Source organism: Pseudophryne corroboree, chromosome 6, assembly GCF_028390025.1.
Source record: "Pseudophryne corroboree isolate aPseCor3 chromosome 6, aPseCor3.hap2, whole genome shotgun sequence".
Classification (NCBI taxonomy): Eukaryota; Metazoa; Chordata; class Amphibia; order Anura; family Myobatrachidae; genus Pseudophryne; species Pseudophryne corroboree.
Window position 1 is genome coordinate 530,308,071 of NC_086449.1, and position 14,137 is coordinate 530,322,207.

The 14,137-nt window shown below is 45.7% G+C and overlaps 1 long non-coding RNA gene across 7 annotated transcripts in view; it reads right to left on the reverse strand.

Moving 5' to 3' along the window:
* LOC134932819 (uncharacterized) overlaps positions 1-8,961 on the reverse strand; it is a 221,135-nt gene extending 212,174 nt beyond the window's left edge. For 6 of the 7 annotated variants that reach the window (XR_010179490.1, XR_010179494.1, XR_010179489.1 and 3 more), the window contains exon 1: positions 8,610-8,697. This is a non-coding gene — a long non-coding RNA (uncharacterized LOC134932819). The other variant, XR_010179495.1, reaches the window with a different exon arrangement.
* Between the last annotated feature and the right edge of the window lie 5,176 nt (positions 8,962-14,137).

The window sequence follows — 14,137 nt, forward strand, 5'->3', positions numbered from 1 at the left end:
CAGGGCAGGCCTTTATTGGTCCTTTCCTTCTATGCAGAAACAGCATTCGATAGGCTCCACTGGGATTACTTACAGGCTACCTTACGAAGATTTGGATTTGCAGATAGGATACTTAACTCTATTCTGGCTTCGGTTTTCATCAATGGTTGTACTTCTTCTAAGTTTGATATTACTAACGGTACTCGCCAAGGCTGTCCCCTATCACCTTTGATTTTTGCTTTGGCTGTTGAGCCTCTGGCTGAGCGAATTAGGTCTTTGGACTCGATTGTTGGACCCGTTACAGGAGCGATGCCCCATAACGTCTGTCTCTTTGCGGATTACATTTTGTTATACCTTCTAGAGCCTGAATCTTCTCTTCCACACTTACACTCTGTCCTAGATTCTTATGCGGACATATCCTATTATAAGCTGAACACCACAAAGACTGAGGCCCTCCCTCTGAATATCTCTGCCAGCGCTCTTAAGCGTCTGAAGGATAAATACTGTATAAATATGCGTGCAACTTTGATCACTTAAGTATCTGGGAGTTAATCTTTCTAGGGAGGGAGATCTATTAGGGTGCAACTACGACCTGCTCTTTTGAGCGTTTGAAATGCTCACTAAAGAATGGATGATGCAAGAAGTCTCATGGGTGGGTCGGGTCGTGGCTGCGAAAATGGTTCTTTTACCAAAAATGATGTATCTTTTCCGTACTATCCCCAGGCCTTTCCCTAAAGTTGTTTGTCATAAATGTAACCGGCTATTATATAATTATGTTTGGGGGGAGCGAAACCAAAAATAGCAAGAACCACTTTAACTGCTACAAAGCGTACAGGGGGGAGGGGCATATCCTGATTTGGAGAAATACCACTCGGCATGTATACTCAGTCAAGCCAGGGACTGGTTCACACAGGGCACACTTAAACCATGGGTGGGTATAGAGCAGAGAGCTGTGTCTCCCTTCTCTTTACCGTACTTACTTTGGTTGCCCACTCCCTTAGTTCTCTCAAGAGTTGCTAATTGTAAGGCTGTTCAAACGACGTTGTACGCTTGCCAATCTGTGACTTCATCTATTCCCACTGTCGCTTAACCCTCCCCAAAGTTGTCTCTTTGTGCTATAGCCCTTATGATCCCTGACCTACAATTGTCTACATGGCACGATCTAGGTCTCTCAACTCTACAGGATGTCATCTTAGATGGTGATTTAGTCCCCTGTTCCCTCCTACAAATGAAATTCCACATACCTAAACGAGACTTTTACAAATACCTCCAACTCCGTCATTGGCTTTATAGCTGCCTTCCCAAACGTCCCTTACACATAGGTCTCCCTAAAATATTGATGTCTTTTCTAGCACCCCGCACCAATAGAGGTGGTATCTCTAGATGGTACCAGCAACTGATTATGGGATCAAGAAGTGGGGTGCTTTCCTCACAGGCCAAATGGGAAAATGACCTTCCTAATGTATTTACAGAAGATATTTGGAATGACATATTTCATTCCTGTTTTAAGATCTCCAAATGTGTAAACCATTCCGAAATGTACTACAAATTGGTTCATAGAGTGTATTTTACACCGGCGCGATTGCATAGGATTTGGCCTGATGTCTGTTCTAGCTGTTGGAGGAATTGCGGGATGGTTGGAGATATCCTACATATCTTCTGGTTGTGTCCGGTGATACAGCCACTATGTCGGGAGGTGTTTCTTTTTATTTCCAATGTATTGGGAGTGATTATATTGGCTGGGAGTGATTATATTGGCTGAACCCCTCTTAGCACTCTTCCACTACTATCCCGGTGAGATGTCTAGTTGTGATAAATACCTTCTGAGACATATTCTAATAGCCTCTAAGGCCTCTATTACCCAAATATGGAAGTCTGCCATAAATCCTTCTACATTGATGATTGAAAATAAGGTACATCAACATTTTGTTTTTTAAACGGCAGAATGTAAATATTCTTCACAGACTTCTTCTATTCACATGAAATGGCACGAGTAGATTTTGTATAAAGAGAGATCAGGCCAATCCTATATCTATAGTGCTCCTGTTGGCCTGTCTGTGTTGTGGTCTCCCAGGTTAGATGTGACTCCTACTCTTTAACAATTGACAACTTTTTTTTTATTGAATTAACTTACTGTATCCTAACTCTGTTGATGTAATATTGTTTACCTGATGTGTCCCTTTCCTCCCCAGTGTCTTTATTGTGTTTTTTCATCCCCTCTTTTTTTTGTTTTGTTTTTTTGTTTGTATTCTGAACTTCAATAAAAATGAAATATGTAAAAAAAAAGAAAAGACAATTATTAAAACTGTTTCACAGACAAACGTGCAAGAAAGATGTTTTTGTAACTAATATGCTGTAGCTATAATTTTTTTGTTTAGTTTAAAAAAAATAAATGGCAATAACTGATTAGGTGTTTTACAGACGTAACCACACTCCTCTTACCCGTGGCACAGCTGTGCTGCACCAAGCCAATTTAATTGGCGAGCAGTTTTCATAATTATCCTTTTCATTAAAGGCCCTGGAGTTAGTATAATTGTAAAGTACTATTTTTCTTTTTACAGATACACAAGAACTCTGATAATATTATTCAGGTATATAGAAATTGAAATTATCCACTAGAGCAGTGGTTCCCAAATGCGGTCCACAAAGCACCTCAACATTCCAGGTTTTAGGGATATTCCGGCTTGTGCACAGATGGTATAATCAAACTGAGGTATCCCTAAACTTTGAACTATTAGGGTACCTTGAGGATGCGTTTGGGAAACCTTGAAGAATCAAGGTTGGAATTCTTACTTTCTATATTGCCTGATGTAAACAAGTTATTATTTTTATTCAAACTGTTTTTATTAAAATATATGTCATACATACTATGTTTTCAGTACATAGGGAGAAAGAAATCCACATTAATAACAGTACACCTAAAAAAAAAGTGTTTTTAATAAACATTGTGAGAAAATGTACTACTTAACATCAAGATATCATGTCTAATCCAGTAAGTAGAACAGATATATATAACAAATACGTATGGGGGTGGGGGGATGGAGGCTATGGGCAGAACATCTTCCGCTTAATTATAGCCATGAAACTAGTGATCGAAGCCCTCATTTGAGGAAAAGACACAGTTGAAAAAGCATTATACCAAGAGGGTTTGCCGTTAGGCCTAAGTATGTGGTGTATATGGAGATTTCTTTAAATTCTAAACATGGTAACCAGGTGGCTGAGAGGTTCATGAGTTTACCCTGTGAAAAGGAAATTATATCGTCCATATCCATATAATAATCAATCCTCCTAAACCAATCTCTAATGGTCATCGATCTCCAAAGGACCAGAACTACAGCTTTCACTGCATTATTAAGGTGTCTTAGGAGAGATTTTTTTATAGATACTAGTAGTCACGGTGGAAATGTTTAGAAGCCAAAACCCTGGAAACGTAGAGATTACAGATGAGCTGGTTCGGATTTACTCGGTTCTTATCGCCAGAATTAACGCAAGTTTGTTTTTTCTTATTGGCTAACCAAAACACGTGACATCCGAGAACCAATATGATGCCGTTTTGAGATCCGGGTAAATCCGAGTAAATCTGAGTAAAACTGAACCCGCACATCTCTAGCTAGAGATAGTTCCACCTAGGATTGCCTCAGAGCATGTAAACACATCAGGCCACAAAGAGGAGAGAGCATTGCAGTCCCACCATACAACCATTGTTTGGTATCTTTCGCACGGGTACACTCAAGTATATGATTCAATAGTATTGCATGATAATAACTGGTTATATGAGGAAGTTGTAGACCTCCCATGTGTTTGCATTGAAAGAGGACATTGTGTTTAAAGCGTGGAGAACGACCCCAAACAAAGTGGCAAATAAGACGCTGCAGCGCTTGGAATCATGCTGGGGGAATATGGATGGGAAGGGTTTGTAACAAATGTAATATTTTTGTAAGGTGTTCATTTGCACAACATTTTATCCTACCTATCCAAGACAAACGTTTGGTATGCCACCTGTTGCAGGCCTAAACAAATTGTACACAACAGGGGAGTGAAGTTAGATGAAAACAGTTGTGATAAATGCATACAAACGGGGGGAGATAGGGGGCAGACATGTCTCGTAATGTTGGTTATATCAAGCGATTCAGAAAGAGAGACGTTTACTCTAATTTTCACAGCAGTATCATGAAATGACAAAATTCTCTGGAGACAGGCATGACCAAGTCCTAGGTGGGGCAGGATTCCCATCATAAATCCACAAAGGACACTGTCAAAAGTCTTCTCCGCATCTGTAGATAATAAAATGGAATTTGAGTTTGACAGTGATGCATAGTGAATTAGATTGATGGCCTTTGTGGTGTTATCTCTGGCCTCTTGCCCCAAGACGACATCTACCTGATCTCCATGAATCCGTTTTGGTAACAGGAGTTTCAATCGATTATGCTATGGCAAGGGTGGCCAACAAGTCAGAGGCAAAGTGGCAGAAAAGATCTGTAGTCAGGTGAAAGAGCCATTATCATGCGTGCGCAAAAATGGGGGTGTGGCCTAGTTATCACAAAGCCACACCCCATTTTTGTGCGCACACCTTTCGGTATGACGTTTTTTGGAGTATGACCTTGTGTCACAACCCTGTTTTTAGTCAGGTTGTACAGTGCCACATACATATAATGCCCCAGTACAGTGCCACATACATATAATACCCCAGTATAGTGCCACATACATATAATGTCCCCAATAATGCTCATGACTGCTGTAGCTGAGCTGCTGCTGAGGGCGGCTGCTGTGGACTGGTCTGTGCGGCTGCTGTGGGCTGGCCTGTGCGGCTACAGCTGCCGCCCACCTCTGAGTCTCTTGCGTATATTAATTATAGCGCCGGCCCATGAGCCATTCAGAGCTCGTGGTCCTGCAGCCAAACGGGTCGCTGCTGCCGGTCCGCGATCTCTGATTGGCTCACGGGCAGGCGCCCTTAGAAACGCTGCTGCTGCACTCAGGAGGAGTGTGCTGGGCAGTGGGAGGCGGGAGCTGAGCCACATGCCAAGGAAGAAAGAGCCGCATGTGGCTCGAGAGCCGCAGGTTGGCCACCACTGTTCTAGGGCATAATTGTAAAGCGCAACGGAATATGCTGCGCTATATAAGAAACTGTTAATAAATAAATAAATAAGGTAGGGTCTTTACCCTCCTTAGGGTGAACAGTAATATGTGCTTCTAAAGATTGCTTCGAGAAACACCTCTTATCCAAATCAGAGTTAAATGCATGCATTAACATGGAAGCCAAATTATCCTTATATGCCTTGTAATATGCTATAGAAAGCCGACAGGGCCTGGGCACTTGCCATTCAGGGAGGCAGAAATCACCTGATAAAACAAGTCATTCTATAGTAGATTGTATGTGTTAACTCTTCTATCCATAAATAGAATGGTATAGATCTACTTCAGAACTTCCACTTTGTCCATTCCATACACTTACAGACTTGCTTAACTTCTGAGTCTTCACTCTAGCGGCTCGGGTCATTGCCCAGGACACTATATCTATTATACAGCTATTTAAACTCTGCATAGTAAACTAGTTAAACAAGTGTAAGAAATAACAATATTTATAAAAAAAAACAAAAAAACCCCCAGAAGAATACAGACATAATTCTTAAATATACTTTTGAACTGCCAGCACTTCAACAGAGAAATATCAAGGCATTGCACCTTCAATAGAGAAAGGCAAGGCATTGCACCTTCAATAGAGAAAGGCAAGGTATTGCACCTGTCATGTGTTATTTTCTCAAGTGGACCTATTTATATAACAAAAGCCATACTAGTCACAAGCAAGCATTCTTTGGAAACAAATGACACCTGTGCCTCAAATGTCCATTGCACAACAGAGCAATGAACAAAATAATGAATACTATCAAAGTCATCCTTTGAACCTGCATCCAAATTAAATGCCATTTGTACATGTTAAGTGATGTCACTCATTAAGTGCTTTTATCCCTGGTATAACATAAATTGTGTAACCAGAGTACCTGTCTTACACATCTACAAGCCTCAGTGCTCACATTATGTGGCTCTACAAGAATTAGGAGCAAATCCAGTTACTGGGTGTAAAATGTTCACCTAGAAAATCATTTGGGGTGATTTAGAGTCAGATGCAGTTGCAGTAGCTGCTGTGTTTTTGGGGCAGCCAGTACTGAGTCCCTACGGTAATGCCATTGCTGATGGGTGTCCTACTGAGATGCTCACTGATTCCGGCACAATTCCACCGGTGTGCGTACAAAGACACTGCTCCATCGGACATAGGCCCTCATTCCGAGTTGTTCGCTCGGTATTTTTCATCGCATCGCAATGAAAATCCGCTTAGTACGCATGCGCAATGTTCGCACTGCGACTGCGCCAAGTAACTTTGCTATGTAGAAAGTAATTTTACTCACGGCTTTTTCATCGCTCCGGCGAACGTAATGTGATTGACAGGAAATGGGTGTTACTGGGCGGAAACACGGCGTTTCAGGGGCGTGTGGCTGAAAACGCTACCGTTTCCGGAAAAAACGCAGGAGTGGCCGGAGAAACGGTGGGAGTGCCTGGGCGAACGCTGGGTGTGTTTGTGACGTCAACCAGGAACGACAAGCACTGAACTGATCGCACAGGCAGAGTAAGTCTGAAGCTACTCTGAAACTGCTAAGTAGTTAGTAATCGCAATATTGCGAATACATCGGTCGCAATTTTAAGAAGCTAAGATTCACTCCCAGTAGGCGGCGGCTTAGCGTGTGTAACTCTGCTAAATTCGCCTTGCGACCGATCAACTCGGAATGAGGGCCATAGTATCTGCCTATGGCAAGTGCAGGAAGTCTGATTCACCTTGGCCGCCGGTGTCAGTGCAAATGCATCTTCAGACGTAGCCGCTGATACAGACATGCCCACAACATGCTCGCAACTAGTAAGAATCCCAACCCTAACTGCACAGAAATCCCTGATTCTGAGGGAAGGCTATGAAAATGGGTGTGGATCATGAGATCGACAGTGTCTAGGTCGACAATGTTTAGGTCGACCACTATAGGTCAACAGTCACTAGGTTGACAGGGTTGGAAGGTCAAAAGGTCGACATGAGGTTTTTTTGGGGGGGTTGTGTCATTTTCTTCGTAGAGTGACCGAGAACCCCAAATATTGCTTCGCTCTGCACAGATTACCATTCCAATCGTAGTCCACGTGGATCATTAAGTATGAAAAGGTTCAAAAAAATAAAAATTTTTTATAAACTCATGTCGACCTTTTGACCTGTCGACCTAGCACATGTCGACCTACAAACCCTGTCGACCTACTACTGTTGACCTATAGTGGTCATCCTAAACATTGTCGACCTAGACAGTGTCGATCTTCAGATCGGATCCCATGAAAATGAGGACCACAGATCATTCTAAGAAAATTAATTATAAACATGCACAAAAGAGGAAAATGCTACAAAATAACATCCAAGTGCTTGGTTATGCCAGTGAGCATCATTAGACCACTTATGAGGAAATAGAAGCTGCTGCAAACCACCCAGACCCTACCAGTGGCGTGCGGTGAGGTCAGTGCCCGGTGAGGCATGCCCGTTACCACCACTGCTCAGGCCGCCGCCAGTGCCCTCTACTGTACTGCCACCCATGCCAGCTGCAATGCCTGCTAAAGTTGCCGCCAGATACCGCCCCCATAGCTAATTCCCAGTCCGATGCTGCCGCCAATGCCCGCGAAGCCTGGGGAGTAGCAGCAGCCAGGGCCTGGGCAGCAGAGGTGCCCGGGGTTAAGGAGTCTGCCTAGAAGCATGGAGGAGGGATTACAGCTGCAGGCCATTGATTGAGACAGCGGCCCCTACCCTTATACCCCGGCACACACGCAATAATCACCCCCTCCCCTTATACCCCGGCAGACAAACAGTAATCAAACCCCCTTATACCCCAGCACATATGCAGTAATCATCCCCAGACGGACCCTGTCCCGTAGCACTGACACCCCACAGACCCTGTCCCACAGCACTGACGCCCCACAGGCCGGACCCCGCAGCACTGACACCCCACAGACCAGACCCTGTCCCGCAGCACTGACACCCCACAGACCAGATTCTGTTCTGCAGCACTGACACCCCACAGACCCTGTCCCACAGCACTGACGCCCCACAGTCTGGACCCTGCAGCACTGACACCCCACAGCACTGACACCCCACAGACCAGACCCTGCCCCGCAGCACTGGCACCCCACAGACCAGACCCTGTCCCGCAGCACTGGCACCCCACAGACCAGACCCTGCCCCGCAGTACTGGCACCTCACAGACCAGACCCTGTTCCGCAGCACTGACACCCCACACTGACCCTGTCCCAAAGCACTGGCACCCCACAGACCAGACCCTGTAACGCAGCACTAATATGCCAATGACCCCCCCCACCCCCTTATACTCCGGCACAGTACGCACATATGTGTGTGTATAACCCGTCATCCTCGATGCCGTGCTGAGCGCTGCTGTGTACTGATCATGGGCTGTCCTGCTCTCTGAAACACAGAAAGCAGCGCAGGGCAGCCCATGGTCAGTACACAGCAGCGCTCAGCACGGCATCGAGGATGGAGGGTTATACACACTGTCCGGCTCTCTGGCTGCGCTGCAGACTACAGCGGCGGGGACACTGACCTGTAGAAGGGAGGAGCACGTGGTTCCAAGGATGGTGGCGGCTCAAGTACTGTATGTCGGGCTGCGGCGCCCCACTAAGTGTGACGCCGGCCCTTACCTGGTGTCACTAATCCTGGCCGTGAAAGCGGCTACCCCGGTAGCGGTAATCAGTAAGAGGGGAACAGGTGCACTGGTACAGGGGTCTCTCTCGGGCAAGCCAAGGAGTCAGTCCCAGTGAAGGTGGGCTGGACCCCAGGGAGGAAAGCTCTGATCTGGTGCCCAATCATATATGCCTCAGTGGCAGGGGCGTGCTTTCATATGGGCTGAAAGCACGCCCCTGTCACTGAGGCACTTATACTAGTGCCGCTTACTGTGCTCTTTTAAATGGGCTTTTTACTGGCCGTTGCTTGGCCCCGCCCCCCGCTTCCGAACCTTTATTATTGGCAGCGGGAGGCACCATTCTCGGTGCCTCCAAAACTAATTTAAGGCTGTTTTTATATTGTAAAAATGATTATAATAATATAAAGCATATACTTATGACACAGAATGTGTCATAAGTATCTTTGTATTATTCTAATCATTACTGACAGTGGAGGCACTGCCTCCCCTGCCTCTCCTGACTGCACGTCCCTGGACCCTACCTACACAAGGTCATCCCTCTGTGTTGGTGCAAAGAGGAGACTTGTGACGGAAACCACAGAGAGGCCAACTATTTCTTTAAAGGAGCTCCAGAGTTCTGTGGATGAGACTGGAGTGAAGGTACACTAGTTATCCAGGAGGCAATCAATTTGCCGGCTGTAGGGATCTCAGCGGTCAGGATACAGACGCCGGAATCTCAACATCCGACAATGACGAAAGCAGGAACACCGGCTCACAGGGGCTATTTCCACTCGTGGGTGTCCAGGACACCGATAGAGTGGGTATAGATCCTGTGGCGAGCCACCAATTCCGCATGGGGCCTTATAAGTGCTTCCCCCCAGCTGCTGGCATTCTGGTAGGATGCCGCTGTTGGAAAACTGACGGCCGGCATCCCGTCCGTCGGGAATACATATGTATTCCAGTTATCCATATCAGGGGCTCTACATATTACTGGCTGGTATGAGCGCATGTCTAGAACGAAGCTATTACTGAAGACAAACCACATCTAAACACATTTGGATTTTGCCAGAAGACATCAGTGACCAAACTAAAATGTGGGGGAAAGTTTTGAGGTCAGATGAGACAAAACTAGAGCTTCTTGACACCAATTTAAAATGCCATGTGGTATGAAGGTATGGGGGTAGTTGCATCATGTTGTGGGGATGCTTTTCCTCAGTGGGGACTGGGCATTGTGTTAAAATGTATAACCTTTGGATGATGCAAAATACAGGGAGCTACTAAAAGGCAACCAGCTTCAGACTGCTAGGAACCTAAAGCTTGAGACAAAGGACCTTATTCAGTAAGGATTGCAAATTCTGCTTTTTAACAGAATTTGCAATCCTTTCACTCGCATGCTGTCCGCCGCCCACCCACTGCGATCACGCTGAAATTGTGGTGTGATCGCAGGAATTATGGAAGCTTCCTGCTAGGCCAGCCTGGCTGCGACAGCAGGAGGCCTGGCACCATTTTTTAAGATCATCACACACAGCCGTCCCGAAAATGCTGACGACATGCCCCCCATTTGCGCCGACACGCCCCTGTGTCCTCATCGCTACCCCCCCCACCTCCCACCCCGCGAACACCTCTGCCTGTCATTAAGGCAGAGGCTTTCGTAATTACTGTGGGTCACCTGCACATGCACCCGTAGGGCAAACGCTAAAATTATGGTTGGATCACAAATTGCAATCCAACCTGAATTAGCCCCAAAGTTCACCTTTTCATCAAGACAGTAATCACCAGCACAAGGCAAAGCAGCACGGGGGTGGCTGAACAACAAAAATGTAAATGTTGAGCAACTATGGCCAAGTCAAAGTCAAGATCTCAATCCAATTGAGAATCTGTGGCACTATTTGTAAATTGAAGCATCATTGGGGGTCATTCCGACCCGATCGCTCGCTGCAGTTTGTTACAGTGCAGCGTTTGGGTCGGAACTGCGCATGCACCAGCGCCACAGTGCGCCGGCGCATGGCAGTCGTCGCTGCCTAGCGATCGCCTCTGAGGCAGAGGCGGTCGCTGGGCGGGAGGGGGCTGAACGGCGGCGTTTAGGAGGCACGGTCCGGCCAATGCAGGCGTGGCCGGACCGTTGGGGGGGCGTGCCGCGGTGGCTGCGTGACGCCTCGCGCAGCCGCTGTGGCCAGCGGCAGCGACAAACAACTCCTGTAATACAAAAGCATTGCAGCTGTGCGATGCTTTTGCATTTGTGCGGGTGGGGGGGGGGGGGGGGGCGGCACTAACATGCGGGGTGGACTAGCCCTGTGCTGGGCGTCCCCCCGCATGTCAGGGAACATGATCTTAGCTGTGCTACATTTAGCACAGCTACGATCAACTCGGAATGACCCCCTTTGTATCAACCTGAACAGCCTGTAGCAAACCCCCTTTGTATCAACCTGAACAGCCTGCTTAAATTGCTCCACACAGTGTGAAAATCAGGTAGAAATATCTTCCAACAGACGTAAAGCTGTTATTGCAGCAAACGGTGGTTCTACCAAGTACTAGTCCGCAGGCATTGAATACTTTTTTAGATTTTATTTAGTAAATAATAATGAATTGTGAGTTTGAGGAATTACTTTTAGAACCTACTGTGTCTTAATAAAAGTGTCCCGGTATGAATGCTCAACATGTTAAAGTCGACAGTCATTAAGTTGACCACTATTGGACGACATTGACATGGATGACATGGACAAATGGGCGACACATGAAAATGGTCGACACATAACAGGTCGATACATGAAAAGGTCGACATGGATTTTTGAACTGTTTTTGGTGTCATTTTTTCCGTAACATGACCAGGAACTCCAATTAGTGTACCGCGTGGGTGCCTCGCTCCGCTACCGAGGCGCTCGGCGCAGGTTACTATTCCCAATCATAGTCCACATGAATGGTAAAGTGTGAAAAATGTTAAAATCTATTTTTTTTTTAAATAGCCATGTCAACCTTTTCATGTGTAGACCTGTCATGTGTCGACCATTTTCATGTGTCGACCATGTGTCCATGTCAATGTCGACCAATAGTGGTTGGCCTAATTACTGTCGACCTAATGACTGTCGACTATCCAAACGGATACCTAATAAAAGTACTGTCTGGATGGAACAATTTGTGTGTAATTTGTTGACTTTTTAAGGGGTTGAATACTTTTGCAAGCCACAGCATATGTATAAATATCTTAAAAGTATATGATTTCTGAAACTACTGCTCAGAAGTATCTGAATAGTGAGCAATAGTTTCACAAAATATATATGCCTGCCAGTGTGCCTTACAGCTGGTGCACCAGCAGGCATCCATGGAGAGACAGTGGCACAGCAGCACCGCCATTTCAAATCTGGCGCTGTCCGCGAGCCAATTGTAGCTGCCACTCCTGTTTGGCTGCCGGTCTGTGAGTTCCAATTGGCTCATGGACAGCACCAGATGGCGGATGCTGTGCTACTGTCTCTCCATTGGGATGCCTGCCCATACAGCTGGTGGCCCTGCACCAATTCTTTCTTGGTGACCCTGGCCATACCGGCCCTTCTGGCGTTTGCCACATCTTTCCAAACCCCCCACCCCCTCCCCCCCCGTACACCTAGAGGAGACAATGGAGGCAGAAGCTGTAGCATTGACTGATAAGGGGGAGGAGGGGGGGTTGAGCAGGGCACCCGTGCCTGGGTTATTAGTACCCACCCCTCCACTCTCAGCGCCACTGCCCACAGTACCTTAAATTTACCATTATACACTATCCCCCATAGTACAATTTATTTGGCCCCAAATCAGACAATACATTTCAGTTCCACAATTTGAAATGGAAAAAGACAGCACCAAATTTGGGGGAGCAAACAGAACTCCACTGAACTCAGGCAGTCACATGCACATTACCCAGGATCCTCACCGAGTCATTACAAAATCTAATTCACCAATATCAGTAATAATAATAATAATAATAATATCCTCAGCCCTGATTAGCCATTCCAACAGATTGTGACAAATCCTTAATGTACTGTAGCTTAAATGCAGAAGGGACAAATATAGGCAATATAGACACTCCATCTGTGTCTTCTTTATCATAAAGGATTTTTTTTTTTCATTATTTCAGTTATAATTTGCGGCAGATGGCAGCCACCAACCACTTTTTGTGACCTCAGCTTTGTATGCCAAAAAAGAAAATGTCCACTTCTAATGACTCACATTTTGTCAGGAAGTCATGGGTTTAGTGTACTGTATAAGGGGTCGACGTGGAAATAACCCTGGGTCCAAGATGCAGTGTGAAGAGCTGCTACATGGGATGAAACTGTGTTCAGTATCCCGGGTTGAGCCAAGGGGTCTCAGAGAGAAGTGCCCACCTGTATTCTTCTAGTCTACACTTATCAGATCTCTGCATATGTAAAGTAGTTACCTGCTGCTCTCATAATATACTCAATGGTCTACTCATATATTTTTACAACCTATATGTTTACTGGGCCCTTACTACAAAGAGACTAAGGGGATTATTTCCGAAGCATTGGGCTGTAAAACCGGGCGCATCGTGTTTATAGGTGATATTTAAAGAGGCAATACTTTTACTAGCTGTGTCTTGCTAGTAAAAGCATTGCCCTGAAAATTCTGGGCATAAACACTATCAGATGCACCAGGTTCTACAACAAGACACTACGTAAATAAACCCCTAAGTGACACACTACAGCTCTATTGGATAAATACAGTACACATGTAAGAAACTTTCCCTTTGTTATATTCTGGGACACAATGACATACCAGGAATTAGAGAGATTGTAAATATACTCCCCCTATGTCCCTTATTGGAAAAAAAGAATATGGATATATAATACATTGGGCCTAATTCAAGGTTAATTGCAAAACAACATTTTCCTCTAATGGGCAAAACCATGTGCAGTGCAGGTGGGGCAGATATCACATGTGCAGAGAGAGTTAGATTTGGGTGGGTTATATTGTTTCTGTGCAGGGTAAATACTGGCTGCTTTATTTTTACACTGCTATTTAGATTTCAGTTAGAACACACCCCACCCAAATCTAACTCTCCCTGCACATGTCATATCTTCCCCACCTGCCCTGCACATGGTTTTGCCCATTAGAGGAAAATGTTGTTTTGCAATCAACTTTGAATTAGGCCCTTTGAGGGTCATTCCGAGTTGATCCCACGTAGCAACTTTTTGCTGCTCGTGCGATCAACTAGACGCCGCCTATGGGGGAGTGTATTTTAACATAGCAGGGCTGCGATCGCTATTGCAGCCCTGCAATGCTAAAAAAGTTTTGTGTAAAACAAGACTAGCCCTGCAGTTACTTACCCTGTGCAATCGATCCAGCGATGAAGGTCCCGGAATTGACGTCAGACATTCGCCCTCCAAATGCCTGGACACACCTGCGTTCGCCAAACCCCTCCCGGAAAACGGTCAGTTGATGCCCCGGAACACCTTCCTCCTGTC